Below are 18,069 nucleotides of genomic sequence, written 5' to 3'. Positions count from 1 at the left end.
AAAGAAAAAATCTTGGAAGACTGTGTGCATACATGTATTATGGTTAAATATCAATGCAGAGAGAATACTAATAAAATTCATGAATTTATGCTTTAATTTCCAAAGCTAAATATTAGTTTGATTTGAGTAATATCTAGTGTGCTTTTATCTCAAGTATTAGCATATAAAAGGCTGACCCTTAGCTCCCTGTCCTCCCAGAGGTACAACTTATTATGTACCCAGAGGTACATTTATTAGTGGCCATGAACACTCTATAATCAAAGAACAACCTGTTACTTAAACAGTGTGCTTAATTGTGAGAAATAGAATCAGAAGAAAAACTCATCAACCTCCAAAGCATCCTTCCCTAGTGTGACATTAGCTAAACTCAAGTCAGGACACATACTCCACAAATGCGCATCAAATAATAAGAACAATATTCTATTCCTCATAAACAACATTTGTAAGTCAATTTAATGTTGATGCAGTGTTTGGGAAAAGCCTTATAGAGATCTTACACTCTTGATAAAGGACAAAGGGAAAAGGTAGTTTCTCTGCAGAGTGTGAACTGGGAGGCCTACTTCAAAGGCAGTTTACATACCCTATTTAAAAAAACCTGAGAACTATTTAACTCTTGTCTTTCAAGGGACTGATGTTCTGGGATCATCACCTTGAAAACCCAGTGGGAACCTTTGTCACACATAGCTTGCTCTTATCAATATTCAGATCCAGCATAAGTTACATGGGCATGACAGGGGACAGAGCAGCTTTTTATGGCTGGAGTGGGAAGGCATGCCTCAATTTCCCCACACCAGAGCCATAAAGAGGTGCCAATAGTCCACAGAAGCCTCTGCCAAAGGGAAACCTCCATGACTCTGGGTCTTTATTTCCAGCCCAGACGGTTCCCTTGAGCTCTGACCCTGGATGCTTGCTTCCTAGATGTTCCACCAATAATACCTCACACTCAGGTTCTAAATTTGCCCAAACTGCTCGTGCTTCAGCACTCCCCATCTCAGTAAGTGGAACTAGTCATATAAGACAGAAAGCTGTGTAGTCATTCTTAGCAGCCTGCTCTGCATAACCCTCACCCAAATCCAATCCATCACAGAAAGTCCCGATGGTCTATCTCTGAATCAGATGTACTATCTGTAAAGGTCACTTTTAGGCAACAGGCTTGAACAATGGAAACTGGAGTAAGGTAAAAGGGCCCTCGGTGACCACTAGGCTGAATGCAAACAGGCCCATCAGGTGATCCACCTCAAAATACCCATAAGCCCTAGCTGACTAATGGGCTACTTACAACCAGGCACAAGTACCAAAAAAGGAAAACTCCATTTTCTCATACCTCCTCACCTCCCCACCTTCACTACGACCCCCACCACTGCCTCCTGGTACATAATCTCTCCTTTGCTGTCCTGTCGGCTGCCCCCTTGCACTGTATTCACTAAACTGCTATCTCCTTTGTTCTGCCTTGAGTGAATTCTTTTGCCACCTGCACCATCAGCCTCCACCTGATCAGGTCACCCCACAGTATCTAGAATCATACTCTTTGTTAAAATCCTGTCACTGTTCCCTACTGTCCAAGAAATGAAAGACAACTCTTCAAACTGACCCACCTGATTGTGGTTCCCCAACCCTCCTTCTATGGCTTCAGGACAACCACCCTCACTTGGCCACCTCCTGCTTTGGAAAATACCATGCTTCTTCAGTCCTCCTTGATTTTGTTCATCTATGCCCTTCCCTCTGCTTCTCTTTCTAAGGATATGGAATTCATCCTTCAAAGCCTAATCTAAATCCTCTTCTTTGAGAAAGATGTGCTAAGGTCCAATTGGCCCCCCAGGGGAAGTCAGTCACTCCCTCCTCTCTTGTTCCAAGGATGCTGTCACATATTCAAGCATAATACAAGCACTTTGTGATATAATCTCCCCACTAGCCTATGGGATCTCTGAAAGCAGTACCTGTGTCTTACTCCATCAGCTTTTCACCAGTTCCCAGTTCCAAGAATGTGAGCGTGTTGAATGACATTTTAATTGAGGCTAAAACCAGAAGAGTTAAGCTGTACTTTTATCACAATTTTTTTTTGTTTTACCACCATTAACCAAGTGCTTTCCCCACAACATAATTACATTAACCTAAACAGCTTTCAGTTAATTTAAGAGGAGTAGGAGCATTTTTTTGTCCAATTCATTCTAATCATTCAAGAATCTGGGTACCTGTGAATTGATTTGAAAACCAATTTGCACACAATGGTCCTGGTTTGGTTGGGGGAGGGGGAGGAGATCCTATACCTGCTCCTGGCAGATAGAAGGGTTCAATTCTCTCCCCTCCCCAAAAGTGTCAGGCCATGCTCCTCATACTCAGAGGCATAGATTTCTCTATGCAATGACTGACTGATGTTGGGGCAGGGGTATCCAGGCCTTCTCATCACTAAGCCCAAACTTCTCCAATCTGGCCATTCAAAGTCATGAGTCAAATGCTTTCCAGCTATTCCCTGGAGTTTAATGGAAAAAATCACCTTTCAATGCCTTGGTGTAGTCACACCTCAATGCTCCCCTTTCTTTTGGAACATACAGAGAAATAAGCAAAACAAAGCTATGTACTTCAGACACAACTGGACTATTTTATTTTTTAGAGCAAGCACTTCAGTTGGCAGTATTTGTTTCTGAATGTGATCATTGTGAATACCTTTTGGAGTGAGTAAAATAAATTGGCTACCTATTTGACTGCAGAATTAAATGCTTAATTTTATAAAACAGGAGGAATTTATGATTCCTCCAGAAATTACATTTTCTCCCTTATACAGGTGCAGCTCTGGGTAAGAGAAGGACTCTGTTAAGAAGTTCTGTCATCGCCTGGGATGGGCTTTCAGCCTGAGAATCACCCTCTGCCCTGATATTCAGAGTCAAGCAACTAACCTCAAAATAGGAGAGAATACATAGGATCAAAACAGGAGTTCATTCCATTATGAAGAACAAGGAGAAATTTATTACCGTACTATTTTATTTACCTATGGAGATACACCATACATGAAAACCTTTCTCAGAACTGCTTAAAAATATATTTTGCTGATATAAATAACAACATTCACAAGGTAAGGACCCAAAAGAGAACCATTTAGTAGTAAAATAACCAGCCAACATGAGAAAACCCAAGTATTCCTCCCTGCAAACACCACCATCTGTAATGGCCTCACCTGTCACCCAAGGTCCCCTGTCACAGCAAACCACACTTCAAGCCACTGAGCTATATAAATAAAGAGCTATCTGCATTTTAATCCATTACAAATGTAATGACCTCAGCCAACCAAGCCAGAGCCATGGATGATTCACTGGCCTGCTTGCTCACACTGTTTTCCCAGTATCAAGTAATGAGAACTCCAGGGCTCCTCATCTGCCATTTTAAATTAGAAAAGGAAAAAACATACTTCTCTGAGGGGTTAGTCACTATATAAAAAATTGATCCTCATTTCTTTAAAAAAATAAGTTAAAAAATAATAATTCAAAATTCCCTTAATTAGTATAATTAACATTATTCTTGCTTTAAGATTCCTTTTTCATGTGTGGGGTCAGAGAAAACAGTAATCTACTGACAACTATACCCCCAGAGGAACAGCAGGGACCATACAGACCTTGCCCTGTCCTTTTTTTCCTCATTTCTTTCTCCTGGCCTTGCCAGATTTACAGCTATCTATTCTCTTATCTTTCACGTTTTGTTTCCACCTGGGAAAGAGCAAAATTCCTTGAAATCTTAAAAATACTAGCTTCTAGTTTGCTCAAAACCTCTGAGTCACTTGGTGCGTTAACTGTGCTTCCCACGTGCAACGGTATTTACACATTCATGTTTTAGAATTTGATATAAAGAATTGATTTAAGAATTGATCACATCTCATGGCCACTTTTTTCTTTTGGATATTTCTACTTTCAAACCCCTATCACATGGCTTCATGGTAGCTGTACTTTCAGAGTTATAAACGGTGTCACTATTTACAAGCAAAATTTGACTTTATAGAATGAAGGTGGTAAGTGTCGGTCACAAAGTAAAATTTGGGATCACTGATAAAATAATTCATTGAGTTTCTCTAGCAATACACTTAGTTCATCTGGTTGGTTATTAAATAAAAATTCCATTTCCTTAATTCATAGGAGACTTAAAAGCTACAGCAGCCTCCACCCCTAATGCAATGCAGAACATGCTATTCTTCCTTTTATTGATAGAAAAATTATTCAAAACTGCCAGAGTTCCCTTCCCTCTCACACCCAATTTGGCTATATTTGTCAAAGAAAGAACAGTTTCAGAAACATCAATTTAAACACAATAAAACTATTTTAACACATGTTGTTCTGCCAACCATAAAAGCTTCTCCTCAACCTGAGTTGTTCACTTTAATTTGTTCCTGTTTACTTTATTTACTTTGGGGGGTCCTATTTACTTATTGCTGTAGGGGCATTTGTTTATATTTATCTAGGCTTCAGTTATACATACTACAGCTTTTTAGATTCATACAGGGGGTTCAGCTTTTACGTTGGCATTACTCCATCTTAAAAGATGGATTTTCTGGAGTAGCTGAGAGTTCTATGCTCAGTCTGGATGGGCTCAGATATGAGTCCTAATGCAAACTCCTTATCTTTTAAACACAAAACCAAATGATACCTCAAGTGGATCCTTTAAAAATCCACTATTGCAACATGGCCTTCAAACTTGGAAAAGTCTGCAGTGTCACAGTTCATCAGCTGCTCAGCCTACTAAAGCCAGGTAAATCTCTTGCTTTCCTTCTCCCCTCAATTGTGCTAATGTGCCTTGGACAGCCTCTGGCTTTGTTACTTGCTCACTTTCCTCACAAATCTGTTTCTGAGGTTTAGGCTGATACTGGGAACTTTCTAGAATTTTCCAAAGAAGAGTCAAAGAGTGCCTCCTGCAGCGCTACCTGCGATGGTATCCCTATGGAGGCCTCAAAACACCAGCAAACCACCTGTGCACCCAACCATCCTCCCAACCAGGCATCCCTCCCAGGGTGTTCTAGAAGACAGCTTTCTGAACCCGCGGTGATGAGAAAATGACAGCGAGCCTGCAGTGATGAGAAAATGGCAGTGAGCCTGAGGTGATAAGAAAATGGCAGCAAGCCCGCGGTGATAAGAAAATGGCAGCGGCCCACCCAAGGCCTGTTACCTCACAGAAGCCCTCACCAGCCTGCGTTCACCTTCTTCCCTCTCAGAGGCGTCCACTTTGAGGAGCCAGTGCCCGGGGCCCAGGGGTGCGGAGGAGCTGGCAGGGGCCAGATGAGAGCCTGGAAGCTCCTCCTTGGCCTCCAGTCCTCACAGAAAGCCGTGAGGGTTGGTCAACGAAGAGCAGCCTCAGATTCCTCAGATGATGAAACACCTAAACCGGCTATGCTCCCAGAGTACCTAGCGGGGAAAAAGGGGCAAGGTGCATTTCCGCCTTGACCTAAGCTATTGGGGTTCCGTACAACGCCTCCGGAACTGGGATGCAGGAAGCTCCTTCCGCTCGGCTCCTGGCTTCCGACCGCCAAGGTTCCGCTTCAGCATAGGGCACTGGCGAGCAGCACCTGCTGAGGTCTGTGGAGCCCAGAGATGGGGGTCTTTTGGGTCCAATCTGGGCTCCATAGTGGAGCTAAAGAAGCTCAGATCTCCTGCTAATCAAAAGGGCCCTTATAGCCTGAGGGGAACCAAAATTTAATCCATGGTTGAGGAGCAAGTTGAGTATCAAGCTGAGCATGAAGTCCTGCCGGGTCAATGCCACTCAACAGGGGCAGCTTCAGTGATGCTTGGAGCCCCAGAGGTGAAAGGGAGGACAACTGTAGGCGTTCTCCTTGACTTGTCATCTTTTTAAGCATGACAATGATCCCAACTGCAAGACAGCTTTCTTTCATACTTCCCAGTCTGCCCTCCTGGCCAGCCTTTCCCACAGAGACATCCACCAGGGCTTTGCAGGGTTGCCCTGCGCCATGCAATTGGACTTCTCAAGTCTGTTTTAAAGATTCTCAGAGAAGGCAATTCCACCACTTCCCTCAGCCACCCATCACAGAATTGAGAAAGGAGATTTAACATGACATGTTGTTTTCTCAAGCTGGCCAATTTTATGACAAGTTAAAAAGACCTTCAATTAGTTGAAAGATTAAAAACCAACTTTAGTTCTAATCCAGCATACAGTATGGGATGAACAAAGTAAATATTAATGTCACATCATTAATATTAAACTTTTTTTTCATAATAGTGACAAACTTTGTCCCTCAAAACAAGAAGGACATGCCACCGAAAGGGCTCCAGAACTTTCCCTCTCCAATGCAACGTTTTGGATTTCTAAACTGACTACTCAATCATTGCATAAAATATATGTATATGTATGATGTAAAAATATATCAAAACAGCATGTTGTACACTTCAAATATGTCTTTTTTAAATTTGTCAATCATATCTCAATAAATGCTGGGGCAGTGCATCACTATGAGGGGAGTCTTTGGATATATTCTTTCCCCACTATAAAATTAAAGTTAAAATTCTAGTACCCCTGAAACTAACATAGCATCGGGTGTCCACTATACTTCCATTAAAAAAAAAAAGTTAAAATCCTAAACTTTTACGGAGTTTAGAAAGAAGCTCCTAAACTCATTTTCAAGAGGGACTCATTTTAAAACATCATGAGTCTTCCCAAAGTGCATTTTAAATAGACCATTTGGATTTGTAGCTACAGTACAGCCTTCAGGCACCACAAACTCTAATTATGAAGCTTAAAAGCTTCACCTTGGCAAGACATCTGAAATAACCAGGAAATGGTAAAACAGAAAGTTGTTTAGTAAGGTAGGTATTTACATAACAATTCCCTAAATCCTAAAGCACAATGTTGCATCAGGGGCAGAAGAGCCAAGTCCCATCTTCCGACTGTCATGTTCTTCTCATCCTAAAACAAATCAATTCTTTTAGTGCCAGATTATATGCAAGGGGGTAAGGACAGCATGTAGGTATGTATTACTTGTCATTTGTAGAGCATATCATCAGCATTAATTAACTTTGATTATACAATTAGTATTGAGTTGTCAAAGACAACATTCAAAACAGAGGGATTATTAAAAGCATTAATCCTAATAATGATCAACCAATCTTCCTCAGAAACAACCATGACTCGCCCCCAAAAGCAGAAAGATTAGCAGCAGCAGAGCAAAGCAGGAAGAGTTTGGGCTTAAGTATAAATCCTGGCTAGTCTTGGAGACTGTAATTAACTTCTCTGAAGCCACCGTGTCCTCTCACCAATGGGACCAGTAATAAATAGTACCTGCTCATATAGGAGGGAGGATTTGATGGGATGATGCATGCAACTTGCCCAGCACAGAGCCAGGCAAGAAGAAGGCCCTGGTCAGTGGGGCTATAATTACCATCAGGAAGAACAATTAAATACTCACCAAAGGTGGGCAGGGCTTCCAGGTGTCCATCCCTTCGGAACACAGCATGCAGGATTTGGGAGACTTCTACCTGAGCTTCTTCTTGTTTTTCTTTACCTCTGGTTTTTCTCACAGGGGACCTACCAGTATCAGAGACTAGGCATTCCTCTGCAAAGAAAGGACAGCCATGAGTAGTCTCTACAGCAAGCCCCCAAAATTCCATGGAAATTTCCAAAGGAATTCCTTGGACGACAAAAACAAAACAAAACAAAAAAACAAATGATGTAAGGTTTTATCTCTATGTGGGCATCAAACTGCTGGTTGTTTGCTTCATACTCAAAGGAGATAAGTATCCCATTTTTACATCTCTTGAGGGAAAAGAGAACACACTCGCACAAAATCGACATCAAGCCACTCCTGGTTTATAAGAACACCCACACCTTTGTTCATCCCTGGTTCAGTCAGATACCATTTTGCAAAAATGTAATATTTCACTACATCTGGAATACATGGATCAATGTGTGATTTCAGTTTCCATTAAAAGTCCCCCATTTTTCCTGGTATGATACTAATATATTGTGGTATACTTTAATGAGGTATGATCTGTTTTACTTGTGGGAAAATTCAATGATAAATACATGAAGGGAATTTAAGCAGTGCTATTTTAATCCGTCTTGAATTAAAAAAAAAAAAATCAGTGAGGGGCACCTGAGTGGCTCAGTCAGTTAAGCGACTGACTCTTGATCTCAGCTCAGATCTTGATCTGAGTGTTGTGAGTTCAAGCCTCACATTGGTCTCTGTGCTGGACGTGAAGCCTACTAAAAAAAAAAAAAAAAAAAAAAAAAAAACAACCAGTGAATTCTGGAAGGTTCCACCCTTTTAGTCCACATCCCCATCAGTCCTGGCCTGCACTCCTCACTCGAGTCCTTCCCACTCTCAGTCTTGTCCCCTCCAAACTGTTCTCCACCCAGCAGCCAACATGATCTCTAAAAAAGTTCATGCCACACCATTCCCGCAGTGGGAATGCTGTCTGCTCCATGCCACAAGCACTTATTGGCTGTTGAGGAAAACCTGCTCCCATTCTCAAGGCCTCTAATACCCGCCCCTGATCGTAATGGCTGCTCTTCTCTCCTCACTGCACAACAATTAGAACCTTGGTATAGCTTTTACTAAAAATTTTAATGTAACAAACTGTGGAAGAGACATGGTCTGGCATTGAAACCCAGAAAAAAAGATAATTTTTTTTTCTGGGAGATAATTAACTAAAAAGAAAAATCAATTGTTAAAATACATTCCCAGAGGGCCTAAATGCCTATTCCTTTATGCTTCTATTCTCAACTTAGCAGGAGTAAGTTTGGAACACTGAAATTACCTATGCTCTCCAACCTACAGACTGTGAGCGAACCCCTAAGGGTCTCTCACAAGGATGGGAGTAGGGTAGCAACATGGAACTTGCTGAGGGTTTTGCCTTAGTGATGCTGGCATAGCCAAGTGGATCCTTATCGATGGTTTGGCCCAAGCCCCTCATTTTCTAATTAAGGACAATGAAGCCCAGTGGCTTCCTTGGGAAGGAATCCTTCCTTTGGGAAGGATTGTCTAGAATCTTAGAGCAAGAGATCAGTTGTGCCCAGGTGAGAAAGCCTGGCTGTACCCACCGTATCATGCCCACATGTATTTTGCACCCACAAAAAGTCCCTATGTCTGGTAAAGATGTCTTCTTACTTCCTAGTACAGGGACGGTATTTTTCATATGAGAAATGTGTTTCCTGCTTTCAGGGGGACAGAGGAGTGTGTGAGTGTCTTCGCACCAGTTGCTTCACAAGTAGCTCCAATTCAAAATAATCAGTATACTGTTGTAGTACATTTTGGGCAGCCTACCCTTGGCCCCCACAGCACAGAACCTTAAGTTGCTTTTATACTAGAAAACATCTTTACCCAAAGACTATGAGCAAGACACGGTTTTGTTCTCTGGCCATTTTTTTCCCAGCATTTGTATAATTATCTGTAGCTTCAGTTGCTATGGAAAGCAAACACTACTTGCCATGACAACAGTAATAACTTAAGGTACGCAGCTTGTCTCAGACTATGAAGCTTCAAAAACACTGAAATGTGTAGGGCTTTAATATCCTTCCTTTAAAAAAATCAATCAAATGACCTTCCCAGAAAAGCCACCTGAGTGTTCACTTTGTCTATGATATCTGTCATGAAAAGCCAGCATACTTCAACAAGGAATGCCCAAGGGCTGAAATCAAAGGATGTTTTAGTAAAAATTGATTTCAAAAACAGGTTCCTAAGAATCAAAGAACAAATAAATGAAGATTTACTGTGTACCTATTCTGCACTAGAAGTGTGTAGATTCTTTTACATACATTTCATCTGATTGTGATTGTACCTCATTTTACAGAAGAGACAAACAGACCCAGAAAAGTGAAATAACTAGTCCAGAGAGACAGAACCAGGATTCAAACTCGGGGTGAGCTGGCTCCACCCAGCCCACCATACATTGTTTATTCAAGCAGTCTAGTCACCTGATTATTTTGATCAACCCAAAACTGAAGGTTCAGAATGAATTTGGGTTAAAAAATATAGAAAACAAATAGTCCTTTTTTTTTCAAAATCAATCCAATCACTGGCCTTCTTCTCAGTATACCCTAGGAATAGCTATAGTCCCCTCTTATCTGGCTCCCTCTGCCTCAGGTCAGACAAGAAATGATGAGGGTAGGCAGTACGTTGGGAATTCTTGCTGAAACTCACTAATATGGCTATCAAAATGACAGATAATTAGTGTTGAGGATGTGAAGGAATTGGAACCCTCATACACTGCTGGTGAGAAGGCAGAGTAGTACAGCCACATTGGAAAACAGTCTGGCAGTTCCTTAAAGGTTAAACATAGAATTACCACAGGACTCAGCAATTTCACTCCTAGGTGTGTCCCCAGAAGAATTGAAAATATATGTCCACATCAAAAATTATACAGGAATTCTTATATAGCATTCTTCATAATAGCCAAAAAGTGGAAATAACCCAACTGTCAATTAAATGGTGGCTGGATAAACAAAATATAGTCTATCCATGCCGTGGAATATTACTCAGCCATAAAAATGAGTGGAGTATTGACTGATGATACAGTAGGGATGAAGCTTGAAAACATTATGCTAAATGCAATAATCTGGTCACTAAGAGACATATGCTGTATGATTCCACCTATATGAGTATCTAGAGTTGCCAGATTCATAGAGACAGAAAGTAGAATAGAATGCCAGGAGCTAGAGGAAAGAGGAAATGGAAAGTCATCATCTAGGGGTGCCTGGGTGGCTCAGTCGGTTAGACGTCGACTTCAGCTCAGGTCATGGTTTCACTGTTCCTGACTTTGAGCCCTTCATTGGGCTCTGTGCTGACAGCTCAGAGCATGGGGCATGTTTCAGATTCTCTGTCTCCCTCTCTCTCTGCCCTTCCCCACCACCCCGTCAAAAATAAATAAACATTAAAAAAATTTTAAAAAGAAAGTCATCCTCTATGGGGACAGAATTTCAGTTTTGCAAGATGAAAAGAATTCTGGAGATTTGTTGCACAGCAATGTGAATGTACTTAATATTATTGAACTGTATACTTTAAAATGGTTAAGATAGAAAGCTTTATGTTACATGTGTTTAACCATAATAAAAAAGATTCCATTTAGAATGAAATATCCAGAATAGGCAAATCCAGAGATTCAGAAAGCAGATTAGTGGTTCCAGGAAGTGGAGGGAGGGAGAATGGGGGCAATGCCTACTAAAGGGGATAGGGTTTCTTTTGGGGGGGGGTGATGAAATGTTCTGGAATTACATAATTCCAGGTTGTGTGATGTTTGTACAATCTGGTGAATACACTGTTAAACCACTGAATTGTACTCTTCTAAAGGGCAAATTTTTGAGATATGTAAATTATATATCAATTAAAAATTTGATGTAAGAAAAGAAGAATCTAGGTGTGAGAGCTCGTGTCTATGTCAGAAATGAAAGGGAGAGGAAGGAGAGGAAATTGATAATTATGAGAAACCATGCAAAGGCAATGTACCAACCTGCTTGGCCACAAACAGCTCCTTGTACCGTGGTTGCACACAATCACATGCCACAGTTAGCTCAAACCAAGGATGGGCTTCATGGCTGGAGAGCAAATATTTGAGTAAAATATGTGTACATCCTTATGATTATTTTAAACGTGACAGAAAAATCACTATAAAACACAGTTGATAACTAGCCATAATGGCTAACTGGTCAGTGGCTAACTAGAGGATATAAGAAATAATTACATTATGAATAAATGTTAATACTGTATTTGAATACAACCTGGAGGTAATTATATATTCCAACCCCATGTCTTTTGAGTAATTTGTACCTCATTTTCACTACTGATATTGGATAATAGAAATCTCTGTGGATAGCTAACAGGATACTAGGGTAAATTAACAATAAGCATCATTTAATTAAGCTATTTGAGAAAGTCTGCTGCCTATTGGATTCATTACAAGTTCATCAAAGTTCTTGATTTACAGCAATTTATGGCATAAGTTCCTGGCTGTCTCATGGGACAAGGAATTGCCACAAACTTTTTAGAATGAAGAAAAGTGGGCTCCTGGGTGGCTCACTTTGTTGAGCATCCGACTCTTGATTTCAGCTCAGGTCATGATCTTATGGTTTGTGAGTTCAAGCCCCACATCAGGCTCTGTGCTGACAGTGTGGGGCCTGCTTGGGATTCTCTCTCTTCCTCTCTCTGTGCCCTTCCTCTGCTCACTCTCTCTCTCTCTCTCTCAAAAATAAATAAACTTTAAAAAATAGAATGAAGAAAAGTAAGGAGACTGTTGGAAACCAAACTGAGCTTTCAACTTGCAATGAGCCCTTGTCACTTAATGGAACACTGAAGTCAATGCTCTTCATGGTGTAGCTAATTATCACCAAAAGGTGCTACCTATACCAAATCCAACAGGTGAGCCCCTTCTCAGATTTTTCTTGCAAGCTTGGCTTTTTCTTTTTTGTTTGAGGAGAGTTATTACTTTCCTAGCACTGAAGAAAATGACCAAGGTGAATGCATACAAAGTCAAGCTAAATTTGCACTAGAGATACTATTAAATTTAAGTAGGCCATAAAAAAAAGTTAAGTAGACCATGGAACAAAATAGAGTTCAGAGGGAGTCTTGGGTATATATGGGATCACAAAATATGATAAAAAGTGATGCCACAGATTATAGGAAAGGATAAATGATTTGGTGGCTGGTGCTGGAAAAATTGTCTCATTATGGAAGAAAAATCAAACTAGGTTCCCATCTAACAATCTGTATGGAGGTGGATTCCCAATGGTTTCAGGAATCATTATGAAAGGAAACAATAATAACATCAAAAAGGAAATTACAAAAATGTTTTTTTATCTTGGAGTAGGGAAGAATTTCTTATAGAAGAAAATCTTTGTTTTCTCTAAACCTAAAGATGTCAAGTGAAAATTAATACATTTGATTACATTCAAATTAAAGATTTCTGTTTAATGAAAGGCACCATCGATAAAATTAAAGACAGATGGTGAGATGGGAGAAAAAAGTACAATATCTAAAGCCAACAAAAATTAATATTTTAAAAGTATCACAAAAAAGATACAAAGCCTAAAAGAAAAATGGGCAAAGGATAAATGAACAAAACATTTATTAAAAATGAAACCCAAAAAGCAAGCATATGAAATGCTCTAAGTCATTAATTAATGCAAATTAAAACATCTATGTGATATAAGCTTACACCTGTTGGCCTGGAAAAATTAGGAAGCTATAGATTACCAAGTGTTGACAGAACTGAGGTATTACAGGAATCTTCATGCTTTGCTGTGGTAGCATAGACGGGGCCAGCCATTTGGAGAACAGTCCAGCACTACTCAGTTAAATTAAGTCTACACAGTGACCTGGCTATTTTGCTTTTGTATATATGTTTGTATGTAGGTATTTGTGTATGTACATGTGTATTCATACACATACCTATAAAATTTTAACTTATACACATGTTCATAGCAGCATTATTCATAATAGCTAAAAAGGTGGAAACAATCTAAATGCTCATCAGCTGATGAATAAACAAAGTTATTGTATATCCATACAATGTAATATTATTTAGCCATAAAAATAAAGTACTGATTCATGCTACAACCTGAATGAACTTTGACAACATTATGCTAAGTGAAATAAGCCAGACACAAAAGGACAAATACTGTATGATTCTATTTATACGAATATCTAGAAGAGGCAAAGCCACAGAGAAAGAAAGTAAATTAATGATTATTTAGTGCTACAGGTAGGGGGAGATGGTACCTGGTTGATAATGGGTATGGAATTTCTTTTTTGAGTGATGAAAATGTTCTAAACGTAGATTATAGTGATGGTTATGCAACTCTGTGAGTATATTAAAACCATTGAATTATGTGCTTTAAACGGGTGAGCTTGTGGTATGTGAATTATATTAATGATAAATCTGTTATTTAAAAAAGGAAAGAATGAATGGATGCATGAATACATGAAATAGATAAATAAATAAAACTATAAGCAGGGCTTTGTATGGACTTATGATAAGAATGTGCCCAGAAGAGGGTGATTAACTCAATCTTCTGCCAGGGGTATCTGCCTCCTTTTCTCTGGCTGCTAATCTTCCTGGATGTTGTAGATCTTTTGAGCATATTATCTTCTCCTTTGACTTGCTCCCATTCACATGCTGGGCCTGGGTTTGACCTTGGTCTGAACCACCCTGCAGATCCTGTAGGCCAATCAGAGCCTCTTGCAGGTAGAGGAAGTGGTAGACAACTTCTGACATGACTTTCGATGCTCCTCACTTCCTGGTATTCATGATTTCCTGTAATCTTCTCCCCTTTGAGTATGGGATGGGCCTAGGAACTTCCTTATATCCAATAGAATATGGCAGAAGTTATGAGATGACACATGATTAGATTACAAAAGACTGTGACTTGGGGCACCTGGGTTGCTCATTCAACAGTTAAGTGTCCAACTTTGGCTCAGGTCATGATCTCCTGGTTTGTGGGATCCAGCCCTGCCTGGAGCTCTGTGCTGACAGCTCAGAGCCTGGAGCCTGCTTAGGATTCTGTCTCTCCCTCTCTGCTCCTCCCGCACTCATGCTCTGTGTCTGTCTCTGTCTCTGTCTCTCTCTCAAAAATAAGTAGACATTAAAAACTTTTTTTAAAAACCTGTGATTTGTGAATTTCATCTTGCTAGCTCTTTTCTCTCTCTCTCTCTTTTTCTCTTTCTCATTGGTACTATCTCTCGCCATTGCACTTACTACCATGTTGTGAGATGGCAAGTAACCAAGAGATGCATCTAGTCAACAGGTTATGAGGAACTCAGGCTTCACTCAAACAATCTGGAAGGAATGGAATTTTGGTCCCTACCATGTGACTGATCTTGGAAGAGGATCTTTCCTCAGTTGAGCCTTTATATTAGACTGTAGCCCCAGCTAACACCTTGATTGAGATAGTCTTGGTAGGGAATCTATAGCAGAGAATGCATCTAAGCCATGCCAGAACACCTGATCCATGAAAACTGTGAGATAATACATGTGTTAAGCCATTAAGTTTTGGAGTAATTTGTTATGCCATAGCAGAGCAGTTATAACTAATCCAAAGGATAAGACATGTTAAACATGCTTTTTCCCTGTCACCAAAACTTTGGAACCAAACTTCCCTTGTAGTTGGGTGAGGCTAGGTGTCTGGCCCCATAAAAAATTAATTTGGTTATTTGTTTTTATAGTTCAAAACTCTCCCTTGACTTTCCAGTAATTTCAGGGTAAAATTCAAAATAAGTTCTTACTGTAGCCTACAAGACCCTCCATGATCTGCTCCATGCTGCCCTTTTGGACTCATCCTACTCTCTCTCCCCTTCACCCTCTCTGCTCTGACCACACTAGTATTCTTTCTGGTCACTGAATCAAGTATGTTTTCATTCTGGGGGCTTTACCCTTTGCTTTTTACATTTAGAAATTTCTTCCCCCAAAACACCTGCAAAACTCACTACCTCCCTTCCTTCAGTTCTTTAATCAAACATCACCTCCTTAAAGAGGTCTTTCCTGACAATCACTAAAGTAGGTTTCAAGTCTCAGTCTATTCCATTCTGTATATCTTATTGTAATAGGACTTATCATCATCTACAACTGCATGCACTTACTTGTGTATTTGTTCTGTCTCCTCCCTCTAGGTCAGTTCCATGAAGGTAGGGACTTTGTTTTGTTTGCTACTATATCTCCAGTGCCTGGCACCTATAGCTAGATGAGGAAAGGGGGTATTAGAAGAGATGACAAGTCACTTCCCAGAGACTGCTCTAATTTGAAGCAGAAAGGGGGAGGTTTTGGCAGCCAGAGAAAAACATATGAGTATTCAGCCCCAAATCTGCCCTGTGACCTCCAGGAATTCCTAGAGAATGCCAGGGTATGTACCATAGGGGTAAAGAGTTCTCAACAAATCTCTCACCTTAACTGCAAAACTAGTTCCATTAAAAAGGCCCTTCAGATGACTACTCAATAGATTCCTCCTCTTATGTGGCTAGAAAATATATTCTTCATGAGGTCTATTTTTTCTAAGTTTTTTCTATTTGCATTTTGTTCTTTCATGCCCAATTATCATGCATAGTTTAACTGCATGATTTAATTAACTACCAAAATGCAAAAGTGCAAAATTTTATGTATAAATAATTAGTGACACAGGCAAATTCTTGTTACTTTAGAATGAACAGCTGGTAGCTAATTGTGCTCACAATTACCTAATTGCAGGTTTAGCAACTTTTGGATTTGTTTTATATTCAAAATAGTTTCCATCTTCTTTAATTTAAAAAATTGTTCTAAATTTAAAGGAAGAGTACATCTAAGTGAAAGGTTATAATATGATTTTGTAAAACATGCAGAAGAATACTATGTGGAATAAAATCTAATTAGAACACAAATTGATGTTCCATTGAGAGTAGACAAAATTGAGTTTCAGACTTTGTTTATTGTCACAGTTAACAGAATCTGTAAGATTGACAAAATCCAATGAGAGAAGATGTGAAAACATTCACAAAAAGTTAAAAAAAAAGAAAAACAGAAAAAAAACCACTGTGAAGTAAATAAATGTATTCTCAATGGTTCTCTATATCTTGGGGACACAAATGAGGAAAGAACAAAACAAAAATAGGTTAGGAAAGGGAGCTAAATCACACACACACACACACACACACACACACACACACACACCTGTAACTCTGATAGGTATTTTATTTTGAAGCCCCAAGTAAGCAATGTTGGGGGAAATAAAACATCTCATTTCTCTGTGTTGTAGCTAACCACTGGATGTCTCATTCTACTAGCAAGTCAGGAAAAACAACATGGCAGCATGTGTGATCACAGCCTTTGACACAGTCATCTCCTTCCTAATCGTAATCACAAAAGAGAAAAAAATCTAAGCATAAAGCTACTCATTATAGTTTTACACACTATATGAATGATTTCAGAAATGAAGCATAGTAAAGTGAATATTGCAAAATAAATAAAGTTACAAGATTTTATTAAATAGGCAAAATAAAAAAGACCGCCTCATTCAATATTCAGGGTGTTTCAGAAAGTGGTTAAAACCAGTTTAAAAGTTTATGTCATTTCTTATAATGAATCTTCTACTTTGATGTAAGAGGAACAAGAGTTAATGAACATCTTGGTTTAGAGACAAGTTTCCAGCAATTTTATTTATTATGGTGACTATTGTTTATGGTCAATAAACTTCCTAATCAGCATTAATTTAACTCAATTCATTCAATACTTTGAATGAAACTGAACCAAATATATGTCAATGTTTGACTTTTAAGACTAGCATGCAAGGGCACCTGGGTGGCTCAGTCAGTTAAGCATCCAACTCTTGGTTTCGGCTTGGGTCATGATCTCATGGTTTCCTGAGTTCGAGTCCCACATCGGGCTCCAAGCTGACATTGCGGAGCTTGCTTGGGATTCTCTGTCTCTCTCTCTCTGCCTCTCCCCTACTTGCGCTATCTCTGTCTCTCTCAAAATAAATAAACTTAAAAAAAATAAAAAGAGACTAGCATGCAGATGATTCTTTTAAATCCTGCTATGTTTTAGACAAATCATATATTTGGGGCCTAGCTTATCTGCCAAAGAAGAGTCCAAATTTAAACAACTATGTATGTATACATTATCTATATCTCTACCTACTGTCAACTCAAAAGAAAAACTATACCCCTTTCATAAATTCATGCTCTCATATTATTTACTAAGTATGTGTGAAGGAGAATCCCTTTTTTCTCCAGGGATTTATTTGTAACCATACAAATTCAGCTGGTGGCTTTAATTCTCAACTCAGTTTGATTTTACAAGCACATATTGACTACTATAGACAGAGCAACATATTTTATCAGGAACATTTCATCAGAAATATTTTAGCAGCAACATTTCAGAAGTATTTCCTCAGAGAAATACATAGGTTGTTAACATTAGAATTGCTACTTTACATACAATGTATTTAGATTGGGGATGTTGGTATTTACATATTAATCAAATGAAAGGCACCAGTGTTCACCACTACCCACTCCTCCTGCTTTCCAGTTTCTAGTCAAAATAAACTATTTTGAAATTGAAGGGAGCATCATTTTTCCAGATGCTTGATATAACTGTGTCCTTTTGTTGTCCACATTCTAAACTTCCC

General features: G+C 39.4%; 1 protein-coding gene across 5 annotated transcripts in view; it reads right to left on the bottom strand.

Annotated features, from left to right (window-relative positions):
* The window catches only part of PASD1 (PAS domain containing repressor 1), a 118,053-nt gene extending 102,231 nt beyond the window's left edge, over positions 1–15,822 (bottom strand). For 3 of the 5 annotated variants that reach the window (XM_045050875.1, XM_019824436.3, XM_006944088.5), the window contains exons 1-3: positions 15,554–15,822; positions 11,433–11,517; positions 7,394–7,540 (exon numbers count right to left, since the gene is read on the bottom strand). The gene's annotated coding sequence lies outside the window, so the exon portion shown is untranslated. Of the gene's footprint in view, positions 1–5,145; positions 5,382–7,393; positions 7,541–11,432; positions 11,518–15,553 lie in introns of all 5 variants that reach the window. The other 2 variants (XM_045050873.1, XM_045050874.1) reach the window with 2 other exon arrangements.
* Positions 15,823–18,069: the final 2,247 nt, after the last annotated feature.

Source organism: Felis catus, chromosome X, assembly GCF_018350175.1.
Source record: "Felis catus isolate Fca126 chromosome X, F.catus_Fca126_mat1.0, whole genome shotgun sequence".
Taxonomy (NCBI): domain Eukaryota; kingdom Metazoa; phylum Chordata; class Mammalia; order Carnivora; family Felidae; genus Felis; species Felis catus.
The sequence above is the reverse complement of the archived record's forward strand: the minus strand, read 5'-3'. Positions and strand labels throughout refer to the sequence as shown.